Source organism: Columba livia, chromosome 5, assembly GCF_036013475.1.
Source record: "Columba livia isolate bColLiv1 breed racing homer chromosome 5, bColLiv1.pat.W.v2, whole genome shotgun sequence".
Classification (NCBI taxonomy): Eukaryota; Metazoa; Chordata; class Aves; order Columbiformes; family Columbidae; genus Columba; species Columba livia.
Window position 1 is genome coordinate 30056622 of NC_088606.1, and position 19674 is coordinate 30076295.

At 37.2% G+C, this 19674-nt stretch overlaps 1 long non-coding RNA gene across 2 annotated transcripts in view; it reads right to left on the reverse strand.

The window, feature by feature from the left end:
- Positions 1-9403: 9403 nt before the first annotated feature.
- Positions 9404-19674, reverse strand: part of LOC110358674 (uncharacterized) — a 115000-nt gene continuing 104729 nt past the window's right edge. Inside the window, exons 5-6 of one of the 2 annotated variants that reach the window (XR_002413320.2) lie at positions 18579-18728; positions 9404-10526 (exon numbers count right to left, since the gene is read on the reverse strand). This is a non-coding gene — a long non-coding RNA (uncharacterized LOC110358674). Of the gene's footprint in view, positions 10623-18578; positions 18729-19674 lie in introns of both variants that reach the window. The other variant, XR_002413319.2, reaches the window with a different exon arrangement.

Consider the following 19674-nt stretch of genomic DNA (forward strand, 5'->3'; position numbering starts at 1 on the left):
ATGCAAAGTCCCCTTTAAAATATTTTATTCTGTTGTCACACTTATCTTCCGTCTTCATCAGGGTAGTGTCAGCACCTTGTAGTTGTGCATTAAGCTAAGTGTTTAATGAGTGGTTCATTCTCTTGCTTAGCTTCTCCTCAGGGGGAGAATTAAATGTGCACTCATATGTCCTATTTTGGTGGAGTTTTATTTTTTCATTTTTTAGAAGATTTATGCAGAAGGTGCCTTAACTGCAGAAAGCTGTCAGAATGAAGGACTCGGGGGACAGAGAATTACAGAGCAGAACATTATTATGTATCCTAGTAACTATTCTTTTAATCCTATCTCAGGGGCAGAAGGGGGAATAAATGCCCCTGCGTATGGTTCTACAAAGCCAGGCAAGCACTGCAATGTGTAACTGTCGGGAGCTCTGCTGGACTGTGGGATCTTCTGGGGTGTGTGGAGGGAGGTCGGTAGTGTCATCCCACCGGCAAGCTGTCCTGGCGGATTTCTTTTCAGGAGCCAAGCCATTTTGGATGAGGGTCTGCAACACAGGTCTTTGGTGTTCGAGGAGAATGTACTGCCTCCCAAACACGAGGTGACTGACGTGTTTCTGAGCCCCTCTTTTTTGAGGCCACTTCACACAGACATTAACTCTTCATTGGAGATGAAAAGCTGGGCAAGTATGGGAGTCAAAGGGTTGAAGGCTGCATATAGTTCTGCATCATGTCTGCGCAGCACCAATATATTAAAGATGTCGTAATAAGATTTCTGTTTTTTTCTGTATTCTGTCTTTTTCTGTTTTTTTGGCATTTGAATTGTCACTATGAAGGAAAGGTAATACTGTAGCAAAACTAAGCGAAATCTGTACACAAATCTTAATAGACGTCTCTTTTCCCCTTTATTCTTTCATGTTTTGCTGATTATTGGGAGAATAAAAGACAAGAAAGAAAGGGAAATATTTGCCTAATATGAGAGAGTTACAAAATGAGCATTCAACTTGAAGAGAATGTCAGGGAACAACAGTACCTTAGACTGCACTCTGAAAAATTGTAAAAAGTACAAAGGTTCATAACATATTGTAAAGAAAATTCTTTAAAAATTGCTCTGTTATCTTGGAGGTAACAGACACACCATATGCTGTGTCTGGCAGTTGTCATGGCAACTACTTTTAAAATTTAAGCATAGGGAAACTATTGCCTAAAATCTCCATGACTTGGGGCCAAATCTTGCAGGATGCTGAGCACCAAGGGAGAGTAAAAAAAGACATAAAGGGGATCTTAAAATATCTTTCTTGTTAACTTTTGGAATTTTGTCTTGTGATATTTTTCTGAATGTCATCTTTTTGTCACTGTTTTATGTGCTTGAGAGTTCTTGCCTGGAAGTCAAAGAATACTAAAATACTTGAAGGAAATAGATAGGAAGGTAATACACCTTAACGGTTGCCAGTACTTATTAAAAATTAGCATATGCAGATTTGTTTCTGTGGAAAAGTAGTTTCAAACTTCAAATAATGTTTGTGCTATCCCACCAGCAGCCTGCATAATGCACTTCTGAGGCAAAAGAGGCTTAAAATATCAAATAAGGATGCTTCTAAGGAAATAGCAGTGCAAGTAAAATTAAGAGGATTTTGTTCATCTTAGCTAGAAAGGTCTGTTAGACCATGGCGCAATGAATGCTGTTGTAAGGAAGTTTGGCACCTCAGTACCTGGATTTCTGTGATGAAGCTGCATCATAAATTCTATCTTGCCCTCATGCCTTGGCCAGTGCCTCCTAGAGGAGTCTGCAAAGCTGGGACATAATTTGGCCAGAATATGGTAGTCATGTACTGTACTGTAGCTCTTAACAAAACTACCCATACAGATCGCACAATGCGGCCTGGAGTCATTCAGTAACGGTCTGATCCAAAGTCACTGAAATTGGTGGGATTCCTTCTATAGAGGTCCACAGGCTTTGTTTGAGGCACTGTCCATGCTGCTCACCTTATATTGATATACATCAAAATAATCATTACCAAAAATATCTCATGTTTTGAGCACACATCATATAACACTGACTTTTAAAAAGTATTTTTTTAAATTATATTAAAAATTCTTAGATTATATGAGATTCTTGAGAGAAAGTTTAATTGGTCTCAAGAGTATTTATCTCATGCTGTTTGGTCACACAGGGGTGAGAACTTTCTTTAAGTTCCCCCACCAAAATAATGTATCCTGAGAGCTATTATCCTGTGATTCCAGCTCTCATAAGCTGCCTCAAAATTGCTGGTGCTATTATTCATCCAAGAAAGAGGTTCAACTTCAAACCTAGTGTAGGCAGCGATCCACTCAGGGCTCTTGGAATAAATTAAATTATTTACATTATAAAGAAAAATATGTTTTAAATGCTCCCTGTTCAACTACATGGATCATTACTCTGTCTTCCTCTCTTTGTCTGCTCATTAATGAAGGCAACTTAATCTAACTTCTTCAAAAATTCTTTGATGGGCAGCAACAATAGAAAAGGTTAAGCTGAGTTGCAAGTAATGTGACATTGGCTAGATTATGAAAATGGCAAGTACATTCATTATCTGAGAAATTATTAATATGTAGGGATGTGAAATGAGTAGCAGAGGTTGGAAGGAAGTGATGAAAAGGCTTTCTTTTTCAGCTACCAATCCCATTTTTAAGTTTTCGGCAGGGAATTGTAAAAGGATTAGGACTGTACTGAAGGACATTGGATTTAGTCTGGCATAACCAACTGTCAAAAATCACAGCTGGTTCCTGGATCTACTATTAAAAAGGGTTTTAGCACATTTTGTTCTCTGCTGCTACTTTCTCCCCGGGGAAATGGTGACCAGCTCCTTGTCCTCTCTTCTCTGCCCACCTGGGTGAAGACCTGAAAGTTGCTGCCACATCTGGCAGAAAGACACTTCTTGCTGACTGACTGTTCCTGCCCTTGTCCTCTGGCTCTATCTCTGTGTTGTCTGGCCTTCTCAAAATGTCTAATATTTGCTTGGCAGCACAGGGATAGACATGATTTTCCCATAGGTCTGGCAATTCTGAATGCCACAATGAAGGTATTTGCTTGCAAAAGCCAACCTGCTGCTGCATATACATTAAGGCACTGATGTTCACAGTATAGCTGATAGCTGGTGGAAATGAAATAATCTGTATTGACACATTTGGAAGTTTCACATCTTTTTCCACTTAACATGCTAACGTGATAATTGCTAGACTGATGATTTTTCCAGTGACACGTCTCCTTTCGTCAATATTTAGACCTGTGTATAGAAAGCTTATCTATCACACCTGGCTAATTTTCACTTTATTTAAAAATAAATGGAACATGTTTAGTTTGCGGGGTTAGCAGAACAAAAAGGAGGTTTTTATAAACATTTTTCTTGAAACATTCTTTGAAGGGTAGGAAAAGATAATGACTAAAAGGATACAAAATCTGGCTCAAGAAACAGTTGATTATTTTAATGCTTAAAACTAATTCAACATTGAAGATTAAACTTCATTTTGATAGCCATTTAATGCAAATGAAAACACAACATAATGCTAAATAAAAACAGCAACAAATACCAAATAAATTCACTCAGCAGCACTCTGTGAGACAGGGACATTACAGGACATTTGTTCATAGGGTTTAAATACTGAATCTCAGGCCTTTATTATCCAAACAATTCATCCAGCTAGGCCTCTATCGTAGCCTTTTTTTGCTGTGCATTCAATGACTTCCACTATTAGTGATTAGGTAAGAATTTGTTGGTGAAGAAATATAGTTGGTATTATTTTGAGTATTCTGAAAGAACTGGGAAATTCTATTAGCTTTTTTTCCTTTAGCTTTGGTGCTTTTTGCAGGACTGATCCTTAGGAATGAGTGTGACCAGATTGATTTGCAAGAATAGCTATCTTGACCATGGAGCGAGTCACTTAACCATTACTTTGAAAGGTTGAAGTCACATTTCTTCTACATGCAGTTGTCATTCTTGCTGTAGTTTTGTTTTCACACCAGTGTCTTGCAACTGGGGATTTATTCTATTATCTTTAATAGCAGCACTTTTGGTGAGAGGAATTGTGTTCACCTACTTAAAGCTCTTATTCCATAACACTTCTTACATAGTTTTGCTTTATTGTGGTAAACACTGATATTGCAGTCACATGATGGAGTATTCAAGCATGGTCAGCTTTTACTTAGTCTGCATGGTTATGAGATTTTACATATAATACAGGTGTTTTGCAGCATTTTCACTGTTATATCTATGACATATCATAACTTTTGGATGCCATTGTTAGTTAAGGAGACCTTTTTCTTCAGATAATGAGAACCCACCTTTGGATTTTGCCTTTGGAAACTTTTGTCTCACAATGGCAATTATTCTAGAAATATGCCAGTGTGAATTTGCAACATACACATAAAAGAGGCAGAATTCATACTTTTTCCTTCAGGTTGTCATCGTTCCTAATCCTTCTTTAACATTAATTCGTTTCCGATATCACAAATATGTAATCTGAAAAAACTTTTGTACACTTTTATGAGATCCAAGAAAGAATCTTTTTCTGTATGATCGTGGGCGACACTACAGCTTTGTCTCCTAGTCAAGAATGTATTAATCCACTTCTGCTTTTCTTTGCATTTTGTGGTGCAACCTATGCTGAAATCGACTGCTTTCAATGCATGTCTGACCCAGTGCTGCTTTGCTGAAAATCTGTGGAATTGTTTCCATGTGTCTTGGGAAGAAATCTGGTCTTTGCTATTGGACTATATTAATATTCTGTTTTAATGCCTATTTATTAATTTTTATTTGATAGACATTATTTCACATATTATTTCTCAGTAGATGGTTTTAATTTATCCTTCAAATAGTTGCAGTTGCTTATGAAACGTCTCAAATAGCTTGTCTTTGATCAGATATCAGGGATTCTGTGTGCAGCTTTTACCGGGTTTTCAGCTCCATATCCCTCGCCATTATTGTGCAGGCCTTTAAAATCAGAACTGTGGGTAAGTGGAGAGAAAATGTGCTTTTGCAATCAATAGTCTTGTTAGAAATATTCTGAATTATTCTGTCTTGCAAGCCTTGCAAAGGACTTTGCAAATCTCCCTCATTCTGCTGAAAGATTATGTCATAGCTTTCTATAACCTGCAGACACAGCTGAATATCTGATTTCCTGAGAGGCAGTGCTTTTTTTCAAAAAAACCTGGAAATATTGCTTTCATTTCTTTCAATTCTCAGGTTCCTATCGAGACTAAGAGATTCAGATGGCTTATATTTTCAAAGAAAAAAAAGAAAATTCACCCAATCCCCTAAATTAGTAGTGTCAGAACATTTGCAGAATGCCAGTTACTTGAAAAGGTCAGAATTACAATAGGTTTGTACCCTTTCATGTGACAGTACCCATAAACTTCTGAAGCAATAAAACTAAGCTGCAGCCCTTGGATCCAACATTGTAATCTTTCAGATTTTATCATGGTCTTGTGATACGTGATGCATTTCTGTATGTTTCAGCTGCTAAAATTATTTGGATAGAGTAGAATCTGAGGATTCAATTTGAATAAAAAATATAAATTCCTAGAATTTATGTTTCTCAAAAAATTATCATATGATATACACTTTCACAAGAGTTTTCAAAATGAAAAGTAATAAAATTCTAAAATGTATTATTAAATACATCTTTGTAAATTACTATAATTTTGGTCTTAAAGCAAACGACAGGGAGTATTTGATGATGCATGAGTACTTGTGGCTGATAATGTTGTGAACCAGGGCATGATTTGGCCAAATCCTTGCCATTTTTGAAACCACAAAATTTCTGAATGGGTTTATTCTTCTATGGGTGTATTTGCACAGAGGGCGAACATTAGGGCTCTGGTAGAAAATACATAAAACCAGCGGAGAGTAGCTTTGCCTTAAGACTAGACAGTGTTATAGTCACCGTCCACAGCTTTGGGAAACAAGAGTCTTGGTTTTGCATTTAAATCTGTTTGGCAATATGCACTGTGTCTCCCAGCCACTTGGCGATTTGTAGAATTTGCTGTATTCAGAGGGTTTGAAATACTTTAAAACAAATTGAGCTGAATGGGGATCTTAAACCATTTCCTGATTGGTGTGTCTTCTAGCCTCTAATGTGCCTTTCCAGGTCTTGGTTATTTCCTTTTCATAAAAAAATAATTGCTCTTAAAAATGTCTGGTTTGATTTCTTTTGTAAAGAGAGCTGAACTGGGGAGCTCTAGGCAGATTAACTGGACTGCTTCGTTTAGTAGGCTCTCTGAGCTTTGAAGAACGCTTCAAAAGTATGGAATAAAGCTCTTTTTCTTCCTATTTTTACATGGGCTAACAACTTCCCAGTCTTTTAATTTGCTGTCCTCTTGCACTCCAGTTCATTATCTTTGTGTTTCAGTTTAGTAATTCAGTCTGAGTTTCTATCTTTTCTCTCTTCTGAGTCCCTGCTGAAAATGGCAATACAAGTAACACAGCAGAAGCTTGTATACAGACAGAAGATATAATGAGAATAGCACTTCTCGTGGGAATTAAATGCTACATCACAGGGTTTCATTTGCAAATATCTGCAATGGAAAAGCATGTTTAGAAGGTGCATTCAGATTCACTGTTTGGAGTCTCTTCTCGTCTGTTCTATGCCTGCACCGTTCATATTACAAAACAGGGGACACAGTTTGAGGTTGGTTGAGGGTTAGATCCGTAAATTTGGAGAAGACAAAGTCAGAACATGGTTTTAAGGTACAGTAAAGACAAAAATCACTTTAAACCTACAACAGAAGCACAAAGCAATTTGCAAATGTTGGTTTATATCTTTACTTTACAAGTGAGAAATCTGAAGAACAAAGTCTTCAAGTGACTTATCCAACACTGTTTGGCCAGATGGTGGAAAAATACAGGTCTTCAAATGACAGTTCCTGTGTGCTGTCTTCTCAGGGAGATTGTCACATTGGCTTTGAACACAGAGATTATGTTATGAGTGGAAAACCTGACCAGCCTTGTACCAGTCCAGAAGAAGTCCTTTGCAACAGAATAATCGGTGGGGAGAACAGATACGGATAGTTCGCACACGGAACTGCTTATTCAGTGAAATGACCAGCTATGGTCATAACTCACTGGAATAAAAAAAAAAAAGGATATACTGTGTGGAAAAAATTATAGTGGCCCTTGTATGAGATGTGTTCCCTTTGGCCTTCATAGAATCTTTCAGAAATTCCTTTGCTTTTTTAATATGAAACTTGGGAAAAGCTTAAAATGTCAACGTAGGTATTTTTTCTTTTAATGACAAAGAATGCAAAACTTACAGAAAGGTAATCTTGACTTTCAAAGAGATCTTGTCAGTACTGTTGATGTCAGTATCAAAAGAAGTTAATAATTATCTGAAGAAAACACATTTCTCTTGGTTACTCTCTTTCTCATACATAATTTCTCAGGTTAATCACAGCAGCAGATCTGCAGGGGCACGTACTGTGCACCTTCACTTTTGCAGCACATTGTCTAAATGCTACCAAGATTCATACAGGCAATTATAGCATTATACCTTCTCTGGCATGACTAAACTTATGTTTGATAGGCTGCAAAGACAAAAACCTAGTAGTTATCTTCAACATATATTTCTTGTACAGTATAATTATACTAAAGGAGTGGGTTGCCTTTTTGCTATCTATAGGTCACACGTTTGGCCATGTTCTATATCATTTAAAGGGGACAACAGCGGGTGTTGAAGGTGAACAGGTAACTTACAGAAAATTGTGAGTGAATTTCACTTCTGTATGGTTAGTGTTTATTTGAGACAAATAAACCTCAGCATTATTATTAAATGTCATGGGTTCTTCAGCCAGAACAGGCTCTGTTCTGAGGGGTATTGGTCCTGATTTGGAACTGTATAGAACATCCAAAAGTGTTAACTCATGAAGTCACCGGAGGACTTCCTGATGAGAGTTTAATTTCTAACTGAATTGCCATCAAGATCAGTTCTGAAAATCATCCGGATGATGAAAGAAATAAAAACGCCTTGCTGCAAACGAAGCAGTGATCATTCTTTTTCTATAAGAAATAAAATAAATTCTAATACAGTAGTGCTTTTTGGATTCTCTTTAAATTTCCTTTCAGAACGCAATAGGATAATCCTGTCTACAGCTTCCTTTGGTTGGGATTGTGCAGGATGATTCAGACAATGACATCTTCAATTCTGCTCAACAGGAATTATCAGCAGAATAGTGCACAGCAACATTTATTCATTTATTTATTGTGTTCCATTTTACAGATTTTTTTAAGGTCTTATAGCTTAAAAAGGCACATCTTTTGCCCATTATGTTTCTTTCAAAGCTGCATCCATGAGAAGTAAAAGGAGCCTGGAAATGCTAGAAATTCAAAATTTCTCACATACTAATTTTCTCTCCTTTGGATTTTTCATAAAGACAAATCAGGCAGCACATTTCTGTGCCTTAGTTTCCTCAGCTGGAGAAAGAGGGAAAAAAAAGAAGCTGTGCTAACTCCCACATATATTGGGAGGATAAATGCATTCGATAGGCTTAAATGAAAAGCTTTACATGAGGATATTTACAATAACCAATGCCTTATTTTGTCTGGCCTCTCATCAAAAGAAACACAGGGTTAATTCTGGAAGGTAATTCTTGGAGCTATGCTGTTGTATAAGTCTAACTTTGGTATTATTCAGTGCTAGGTTCTAAAAAACACCACACTTTTTTTTCCTTCTCTCTCTGTCTTTTTTTTTTTTTTTCTTCCAAATAGTACTGCACCATAATTACAATTGCTGTAGAGGCAGGAGCTAAGCAATTAAATTCCCCATAGGTGTCGTCTGTAATTGTTCCTAGCGAATCAGAAGATTAAACATGGCAACAATGCACAGCACAAGATAGCCTAAACTCAGTTTTTCCTGCAGAACTGCAAATAGTAGCAAATCAAAAGACTGTTCTCCTTAATTACCACCGTATGAGGCATCAAGCTAAAAGCAGGTTCACTCGGTAATGTTTTCTATACAACTACAGTATGTACATACAATGCAAGCCTTTATGCACCACCTAATAGACAATATTATACACACAATTATTGCTAACTTTCATTTTACTGGGAGAAATCACTGGTGAGTCTGGGACATTGGCCTCTCAGCTTCCCCAGCAAGCAATGTGTTGACTCAACTAAGGGAACAGTTTTACTTCCTGAAGCCAGTGCAGTCTATTTATACTTAAACACATTTCTTCACAACTTACAGCATGCTGTATTAGGTGAGAGTTTGTGAGCTGGATGGGCTGCAGTCTCTGTGAGGTTTGCAAGCTGGAGCTTGTGGAACACTTCACCAAGTTTACACATTTTCTCTCTCTTTATTCTGCAGTGAGCTATCCTGCTGATCAGAAGTCCGTTTGGGACTTGAGCTCAAGTCATCAAGAGTCAAAGAGCTGAAACAATAAAAACAATGTAGGATTTTGGGGAAGAGATTGTCATTCTTGTGTGTTAATGTGACATGTAAATGTCCGATAGATTTTTTTTTGTTGTCGTTCTGAGCCAAAATAAGTATTGGTGCAAAGTGAAACATCTGTCATTACCATTCCTACTGCTTTTGCTGGGATTTTGTATAGTTTCACATCATTATTTCTTTAATCAGCTTTTCAAGTGCTGTAAGGCAGCAAGCTATCCCAGTAATGAGTTTCTTCCTATTGTAGGTTAACTGCTTGTTGAAATTTCCATTCAGTTGCAGAAACCATCTTGCTCTCTGACATGTTTTTACTGATTATCAGGGTTACTGGATACACTGTGCACTGAATTTTAATTGGCATCAAGCTATATATTTTTAGTGAGAAAAATGGGAAGTGCTTTTCATGAAATCCTTGCGAATTCAAGTGCTGTCTTTGAAGAGAAACTGATTCATAAGATTTACTGATTCACACATCAGAAGCAGATTATAAATCAACCTTCCCATTTATGAAATGTTTACCTGAGGCATAAACAAAGGAAAGGAAATTGTGAAAATCCGTATTTAAACATACAATTATTCATGTTGTTATAGCAAGTATTATTTTAATTACTATACAAGGTCACCAGCTGGCAAGTGGATTTTAATTTCCAGTGTATTAACCTGTTATTATCTATAAACTGAAATAACTCAATTGTACTTAAAAAATAACTCTGAACAGTTGCATTTTATAAGAGTTTCTTTTAGTAATATTAGTACACCAAATAACAGCTATATTTTTTTTTTCCATTAATAAAATGCGATGTTGGAGAAACAAAAGTGGGAAAAATTAACTTATCAGTAAATAATCTGAAGAATGGAAAGTGAAATAAGACTAGGTAAGCAGTTTCGCACTATTTTTAATACCAGTAACCAGACAGATGCACAGTTCTAAATTTCATAACAAGTCAGAAAGAAATACACTGAAGTTGGAGTGCATCAAACATTTTTTAATTATGGCACAAGAGACAATCTCATACACCTAGGAAGCCTGGGTGCTGTCTTTCCAGCCTGTAGTTATGAAATCCATTACTTCATCTTCTTGAAAAGACAGCAATTATTGTGTAGCTCCTCAAATCGTCACCGTCCAGCCAGCTGGGGTGAAAAAAGAACTCTCTAAAGCAGCTTGTAATTCCACGTATTTGCCACCAGTTAATTAAAAGGTAATGTCCGTAATCCATATTTTCATTACTAAAAGGCAGGTAAAAGGATAAAGAGAATCATTAAGGAAAAGAGAATCATTAAGAAATACTGTAGCCAAGGTAACATCATGTTTTTGTGGAAATGAGATATATACACCTTTTGAGACCATTTTATTAGTGGTGATTGCTCTACACAAAACACAAATGTTCATTATATATATTAGCAAAGAAGTTGTATCTATATTTATTCCTTTAGAAATTTTTAAGCCCTGCAGAATGAACCAGCCTAAAGATGAAGTGCAGCGTATATTTTTTTTTCTGATTGGTATGAGAGGCTAAGCCAGTGTTAAGCTACAAATAATGGAAAGAGAGGAAGTGAAAAATATACTAATGAACATGTGGCAATGAAACTCTCTCAATGACTCCCTCAGTGCCTGAGTCTATTTTCCTTCCAACATAGCCTGATTTGTAGTTGTTTGCACAGTTATTAATAGTTTAATTTTATTAGTTCACTGCAGAAAAACCTGATTTACATCTCGTGCAATTAAGTGATGAGTCAGACTCAATCACGTACTAATCTCGATTACTTGAATGCAACACTGAAGGTGACCTCAATATGTTTTTTGACATTGAACTTACCAAAAGCATTCTGAAAAATACAATTTTGTATTGTGTCTCAAAAAAAGTAGACCCCAAAAGACAGAACTTCACTGCCTTGTTCAAAATTGATAGGGTGACTAAATTCTGATTCCAGGAACACCATAATTAATGAACTTCTCATTTTACACTATTGTAAATTTTAGAAATGTAGCTTGTAGCCATCTGGTGAAAAAGGTAATCTTGTAAATACAGAAAGAATATTTTAGGATGGGAAATAGTCTAACTTGTGTGCTGAATAGCTATGTGGGAATTTGCTGCAGTAATTACCCTCCTATCATTAGTGACAAGTAATTGCTATAGCAACCCCACTGCCACCTGTCTCACACACACTATTTCTCTCTTTCAAACACACACACACACACACACACACAGACTCTCTCTCACACTCTCTCACTACATATTCATGCTATTGAAACAAAAGCAGAAAAGCCAGTAGCTTAATGTCATTTATTGAATCACTGTTTTTTCTAATCAACAAAATATAACCTCTTCCTCCTCTGCCAACTCCTCATAAATATTTATTAAAAATAAAATGTTTGTGTTGTAGAAAATAGTGGTGTTCAACCACAGTATCTCTATTCAACACTAATTCTCTGAGGGAGAGAAAAGAGAATTCTCACAGCTTGATTTCTCTTTTTGCTTTATTGCATACACTGGGCCTGAGACTGATTTCGCAGATATGGATGTGAATTTTAACAAAGGCAACTGTCTAACATATGTAAAACTGGTTTGATATTCACAACCAGGGCAGCTGAGATTCGTTCTCTTTCATTAAGAAACATCTAAACCGCCATGTTTTCTGTGGCTTTCTGTCACCACCAGGTATTGCTTTATCACATGTAAGCACTTAAAATTTGTACACACTGTTTTTATCTTGTTAGCAGTGGGTGGAGGCTGAAGAACGGGCTGGCTATCGAAGTCTCACTATGGCATCATCTAACCCAGGTACCGGTCTATTTTGCTATCACTCCTGATAATATCAGTGGAACCTGACTTTGAAATCTCAAAATAACCTACAAGAATATCAGTTTCTTTGTATCTGAAAGTAGCAGAAATTATTAGGCAGTGAAAGAAGAGAACTATTGCTGAGCCTTTTCTTCTTCAGTTTATGAAATGCCAGCCTCGCACCCACAGTTACAAGCATTCTGCATGTGATGGTCCTGCTACATCAGCATAGCACATAAAATTGTCTAATAGCTTTGTCACCACTAGATGTCATCAAAATACCAATAAAGAGGGTTTAGACGTGCACATTTAAAACCACTAGATCTTTCTAACCCTATCACTCAGCGTGTTCTAATGTGAAGATGAAATAAAACAACATTTAAAATATGAAAGAATAATAAGGTAATGCAGGAACAGCATGCCTTGACATAAGCCATTTGTGTCCCACATTCTTATTCCACCTCTTTTGAACAAAAGAGACCACTCATATTTAGTTCTTAATACAGGACATGGAGTGTCTCATTCTGCTCACTCCATCTAAAAATAACTCTGTCCTACAGTCTTCATGCTGCTGAGGAGGAGAAGGGAGATGTCTAATAAAGTACAATGATATCCAATTTTTTTCAGATGAATCATATGGAATATTATCCCAGATTGAAGCTTGGATCCAAAAAGTAAATCTATGCACTATTTTTAGAAAAATTAGCCCTACTGTTTTCATTGTTTTGTTGGATAAAACACTGATTAAGTAATTTAGATCAATGAGGTAGCAAGCTTAATCTTAAGATGACATCACAGACTTTTAATAAAGGCACTGAAGGCTACGTGCCTTCATAAATCCATAGAACAACTCACTGCATCTGCTAGCAATCTGAATGTTTTATCTATTTAGTTTAGAAACTAACAGGAAGAAACCTGTGTCCAGTCAAGTCACCATTTAGTGTGGAATGGTTGGCTGATCATGTGAAGTGTGGGTAGCATTCAGCTTTTAAGAAGGAATTCCATGTACTGTCCCTTATACTATTTGTCTCATCTATTTCTGATTTAATTATTCATTCTTTTTCTGATGTTCTCTCTCAAGACAATATGGCCTGTCAAAATACAGGGTTTGCAAGCAGAAAGTAGCATTCATTTCCCAGACATGTAGTCCTTCTGCGCTAAATCTTTAAGCAGTATACATTAATCTGCGAGATTTGTTGGTAAATTATGTCCTATATTTTGTCACCCATATGTCTTGAATTGTTCCACATATTTGAGGATTAAAGGGCTGCATATATTGTTAATGGGAAATTTCTGCCTGTTAACAACTGGGAATATTTAGAGACAAATTAGTAACAACAAAAAAGAAAACTCTGCAAACATGTAAAACATAAAATGTGGTCTCAAAACCTTTATAGTAAGAGCTGTCTAACAGCTTATGATGAAGAGGAGAAAAACAGGGTTTTAAAATGTCCATCAGAAATAACACTGTGCTATGAATGAGTCCCAGGAGTAGAGAGCAGCTACCAGTGCTCTCTTCACAAGCATCAGGGGTGCATTCAGTCAGCGCCCAATAACGTGACATACCAAGAACTGCTTGTAACCCTGCTCTACCGTATGTTGAAACTGTTTAGCATTTTATAGAAAACACCTGTCTTCTTACGGATTCAGGCACCTATTTTGAGTCCTTCAGAAAAGAAAGAATTCCAGCGATTTCCCTGAAGCTTACTCTCAGGAATGGACACTTCACTCCATTATTTCTGCACTCAGTTCATCCAACCAAATAAACTAATTTTACTTTCAGCAACAAAGAGGCATTTGTACAATTTTCCTCCTGGACATCAGTGCATGACTAAAGATGAAAACCTGTGATGGTGAGTATTAAAATTCAGTAACGGCTCGAGACTCAAACATTTAATAGCACAGGAACTTCTTATTTCTACGCCTTAAAATTAGGAGCCTGATGTCTTCCTGATGCTACCCATGTAAGAACTCCTCCCAGAGGAGGAGGAAGAGCTTCCTGGGGGCTGTTCTAGGAGGCTGTACTCTCATAACTTGGCTGATGCTTGCAAGAAAAGCCGCAACAGTGCCTTCATATTTGCTGACAGAAATAGTATGTGCAGCTCTAAAGTCCATGTGCAGAAAAGCTGGTTATTTCTCTACTGTAATGGATATAACGGAAGAAAATATCCAGTTCACACCTGACTGTGGGTTCTGCAAACCTAAGGATCATTCTATTAAAGTCAAAGCCCATTAGCAGTGTGTAAACAACATCTTAGACACTGACTGTTCATGTTGAATATATTTTTAAATGTTTTCAGTTCTCATTCAAGGCAGAAATGTCAACACTTTTGCCAGACAGTAAAGGGCAGACATTAAAGGGTGCTACAATCTTGAGGCTGCCATCTGGTATCTTTGAGTGCCAGTCCTGATGGAAAGGAGAGGTGATACTTAAGAAGGATGACAACAGAGAGGCAGTGGGAGGGATTGAAGGGGGGAGGCTTTGTCAGGAATTTCTGTTGCTCTTTCACATTGACTTTTTCACTAAAATCTTGCACATAGACGGTATTTTTTTTTGTTCTGGAGCTGAAAACTGCTGACCTCTTAAAATCTGCTTGGTATCTTATGAAATCTCAGTGCCTTATACATGTGATTCAAATACAAATACAGGATTGATGGCATTTTAATGTCTTCTACAGAAGGCATATTGATGGGGATTCATGAGTCACAAACAAATTGCACATGTGAAAGCAAACTGTATTGGAACACATTGCACTTCCATCCAGAGGCTGTTTTCAGAAGCTAAATACTATGGCTTAATCATGATGGGGGAAAACTGCCTTTTAAATGGTAGTGGAAAGTATTCTCTGACATAAATGGATGAGGAAAGTTCTTTTCCTTTTCCTCTACTGCCAAAAAGAGAGAGAAGCACTGCCATGCCAGTAGGATAGCAAATGTTTGAGAATCTAAGAGAATTCAGACTGGACTTAAGCTGAAAGGGAATTTCCAAGTCATCCCAGTTAAGCAGTGGTGAGGAAGTCAGAATTTATTTTGTATTTTCTGTCAAAGATTGATAGTTTTATTTCCCTTTCTGACCAAACTCATCTAACCTTAAAACATCAAATCCATATTTACATCCAGAGACTTTTGGCGAGATTCTAGATTTCTAGCTGTGATGACAGATATCATAATAGAATCAATTTGCCTGAAAATCAGTAATTATTTGTCAGGTAGGCATACTAAATATTCATTCAACTAATGAAGACACATGGTTACCAAAAGGCTAACCACATTCTAGAAAGTCGGTGTGTATTCTTGAACCTCTGTTGTCCCTCATGATATGGTAGACCAAATTTCAGAATGAAAACAGATCAAAATTCAGAATAAATTGTACTTCAGTAGACTGAGACACTTAACTGAGTACTAGTGTATTTACATTCATGTAGCTGAAAGCAAAGACAGCAAATATGAAAAACATGAGACCAAGATCTTGTACAATCCAGATCAAAATTATGAGGCTGGCTCATGCTACAAAAACAACCATTAAAGATTAAGGTTTGCATTTAGAAACATCCCTCACAATGTGAGTTAAAATATCTCCCAAGATAGGTCATGTGGAAAAAGGTGCCAAAATAACTGGTAAGTCTGTAGCAATCTGCAGATTCTTTCTAACTCCTTGCAGACCGATCATATTTTTAAAGTGAAAAACTGGGGTGTTGTGTTCAAGGGTTCTCAAGGAAACATTCTGGGACAGGGAAAGGGAAGCTGGCCAGGAATTCAGGAAAAAAAAATAAAAAGGGGGCACTCTTCCTCTCACTTTCAGTACTAAAATAGAAAACTGGGACACTTTGTAGTAGGGACAGTTTGGGATAAATTTTTATCACGGTGTCACCTCTTCCCTATTTCCACTCTCAACTTCACTCATTCAAATCTAGCTCAAGTCTTGCCCCCTAATGTCAACATGTACACCACCAATTCTATACATGACTTATTTTGCTTCTTCTACACTCAGTTTTGACAACGCAACTCAACCATTCTAAGCTCAGTGCCTCCCATAATTTTCCAGTCATCAACTCAAGATATCTAAGAGAACTTAAGCTCTCTCTTCAGAAATACCCACCCATTTCATGTTATGATTTCCTGTTCCTCCTGTTTGATCATTTTACATTCACAACCAACACTTCAGAAACTTACATCAACTGCTACTTTGAGGCTCAGGGTACTGCTGTTTTCCGTTTCCACACTCCCTTCAAAAGCTTTGCATTTGACTGAAAACTCACCTTCCTTTATTATAAAATCCACACCTGGTCATAAACCTACACCTCACACGTGTACCGCCTATCCTGCACTACCTCTTACTGACCGAAAAGTCTGACTATATACCTATAAAGGCAATAAAGACCTTTGTATGCACAGAGGTTACCCATGTTACTTACAAACAGACTTTTGCTACCTCTCTATGCTTCCCAGCCCTCTGCTGAACTATTTAATATCTTTCACAATATTTCATCAGAATAAATAATTCTCAGATTTACAGGAAGAAGGACATACACTTTATTACTAAATTTCAATGTGTTTTTGAGCAAAAGATAGTAAGCATTAACAAAAGGATAATCCTCCAGGAAACCTGCCTAGAGCAATAATGGAAGGCGAATGCCAAACAGTTTCCCTGATAATAACTTGGAAAATATATTAGTCTTTAAAAAGAAAGTAACTGGCAACAAATCACAGTAACAAGAATACTATCACTTTATAAGTGGTCATACATTATAAGGGTTCAAAAGTTTGATTTTCAGAAAGAAGAGATGATATTCAACAAAACTGGAGAAAATGTTGATTCTCAGACCACAAACACCAGCTCTGCTACAATGACAGAGCAACCATGTGAAACATGGAAACTTTACAACATGGAAAACTTTAGTGCTCTGGAATTCAATGGGGATAAAATCCATTAAATTTAGGTATGCGTTACATATTTACAGGCTCAGTGCCTGAGTAGAAAAGGCACACTATACAGTTTGAATCTCTAGAGTAGATGAAATGCTGTAAAAACAGGGACTGTATTAGGTCAAAATCATTGTGACTTTTATTCTTGTCAGGGTGTAAGGCAAGGTGGCAATAAACTATGACAGATAGTCCTTGTTACCCTCTTACCTCCCACCACCCTTTTTCCTTTAGGTTGGAAAGACGATAGGGGAGATAAAAGAGAAGAGACTTAGATTTCAAGTTGGAAGGGCTTAAAGAGTTTTACTAATGCTACTAATAAATAGAGAATATATACAAAATATACAAAACCAATCTCAAGTGCTCGATGTGGAGTTGGTGTCACTCCAGCAGCAGAGCTGGGTGTGTGGAGCTGGCGGCTCCAGCAGCTGTAGGGCAGGCACCCAGAAGTCATGGGTGGGACTGCACAGCAAACCGGAACCTGGTTGCAGGGATGCAGGGCCTGAGGCCTGTAGATCACAGGCAGACAGACAGGGTCCTCTCTAGATGCCGGCCATGGTTGAAGAGAGAGTGACCCTTGTGATCACCCTCTTATATAGGGGGTATGACAATTATGGGATGGAATACTTCAGTTGTTCAGTTTTAGTCACCTGTTCCATCCACCTCCTCAAACACGCCCCTCTCACAACGGAACGTGGGAAAACTTATCAGTCTTTCTTGTCTACCATAGTAATAAATCTAAACATGAGCTTCTTCAGCATTCCTTTGGTCTTCTTATCAGCACTGAGTACAGCATCTGAGAAAAAATATGCAGGCTAAAACTCAGAAAAGTACAGCCACCTAGAAGAACTTAGCTAAAAGAAAAAATCACTAAAAGAGAACTGGTCTTGTTTTTAACAAAACCAGGACAATTCTATAATTCTTCTATTATTTGATAGGGCTCTCAGATTTGGAAGGTACTGTGTTTAATTTACGTTTGATTTAAGAAAGAAGTTGTCCTAGAAGTAGGTTAGAGGTTGATGAAAACTGATGAATATTCGTCCCTGCTATGTTATAATGGTATAACCATTTAGCAGAGAGGACTTTTAGGCAATTCAAGAAGGAAATAAAATGTATAAATAAACATAAGCTAACTTGAATACAGGTGTGTTAGTATGGTGAGGCTGTGGAGTCTCTGTCTGTGGAGATGATCAACACCTGACTGGACATGGTCCTGAGCAACCTGCTTTAGCTCACCCTGCCTGAGCGAGGCATGGGATTAATGATCTCCAGAGGTCCCTTCCAACCTCAACCAATCTGTCTTTTTATGATACTCCTAGGCTAAGTTCTTCTACTAGCTAGAAAAAGCCAAGTTTTCATACTAGAATTCTCTTGTAAAATAGGATATACAGGATATATCCTGTTTATAAAAGTGATCTTGTTACCACCAGGAAATAAACTGTCAGTTAATTTAATTAATTAAAAAAAATAAAGTTACCTCTCAGATGAAAGCTAGTCTGCAAGTAGCCCAGAGGTCAGAAACTGAAATCTTTGAGGTATGCTTGATTATCTCAGTTTTCAACACGTCCTTGCATGATGCTGTCTACAAGTTTCTGAAAATGATGAAGACACTCCACATTTCCAGTGGCTGTGGGAACAGCGAAAACAAGCAAAGAAGTGAACTTCCTGGATAATGCAATGGAAACAGCATCTCTATGCCCATCTGAAACTTCAGTCAACCAGCTAAGGTTTACAGTCAGTCTAACATTACAGTACTAAATTCATTCAGAGGCTAAATTGGCTTATTGCAAGTGAAAACAGTATTGCAAGCATTAATGTAATTTCTATATTCGACTTAGCCATAGATACTTTGGTGGAATATAGGTAATTTGAGTCTGGGCCTTTAGGTCTACCTGTGTAAGCTACATGAAAACAACTACAAATTCTGTATTAAAACTGTAAGATGATTAGAAACTCAAGAATTTGCAAAATGACTCTGTCAGTATTAAGGAAGTCTGTACAAGAAATTAAAGTTTTGAAACAAATTCAAATCATCAAGTTTTCACTAATATTTAGCTAATTTGAAAGAGTTTGGGCCTGATTTTTCCAGAGCACTTTAAATAACAAGCACAGATCCAGCTCATTTTAGTCACAGCTGTGATCACTTGGCACTTCTATGTATCTGCCAAGGATGACTCAAATAGGTACCCAGAAAATGTGGCCATCTTTAGCAACCATTAGCAGCCATATGTGAAAATTTTGGCTTAAGTGTCTTGATTACCATCACATTAGAACTTTGTGATAGTTTCAGTTCTTACTGTCACAATTCAAATCCCTCATCCTTTGCTTACCATTTCCAGACATACTCTGCTCCTACAGACTTTCCTAGTTACACGATGGATGAATCAGGGGTTTTTTTGGTCATTATTCTCCCTCACAATTTATCTTTGATTTGCTTCCAGAACACAGTGTAGTCTATTCAATTAGGCAAAATGTGAAAAAAATATTGCAAGAACAGATAAATAAGGACTACAGCCTAAAACATACTTGTGAAGACTGAATTGATATTGCCAAATCAACCTTAGTTCCTGGGT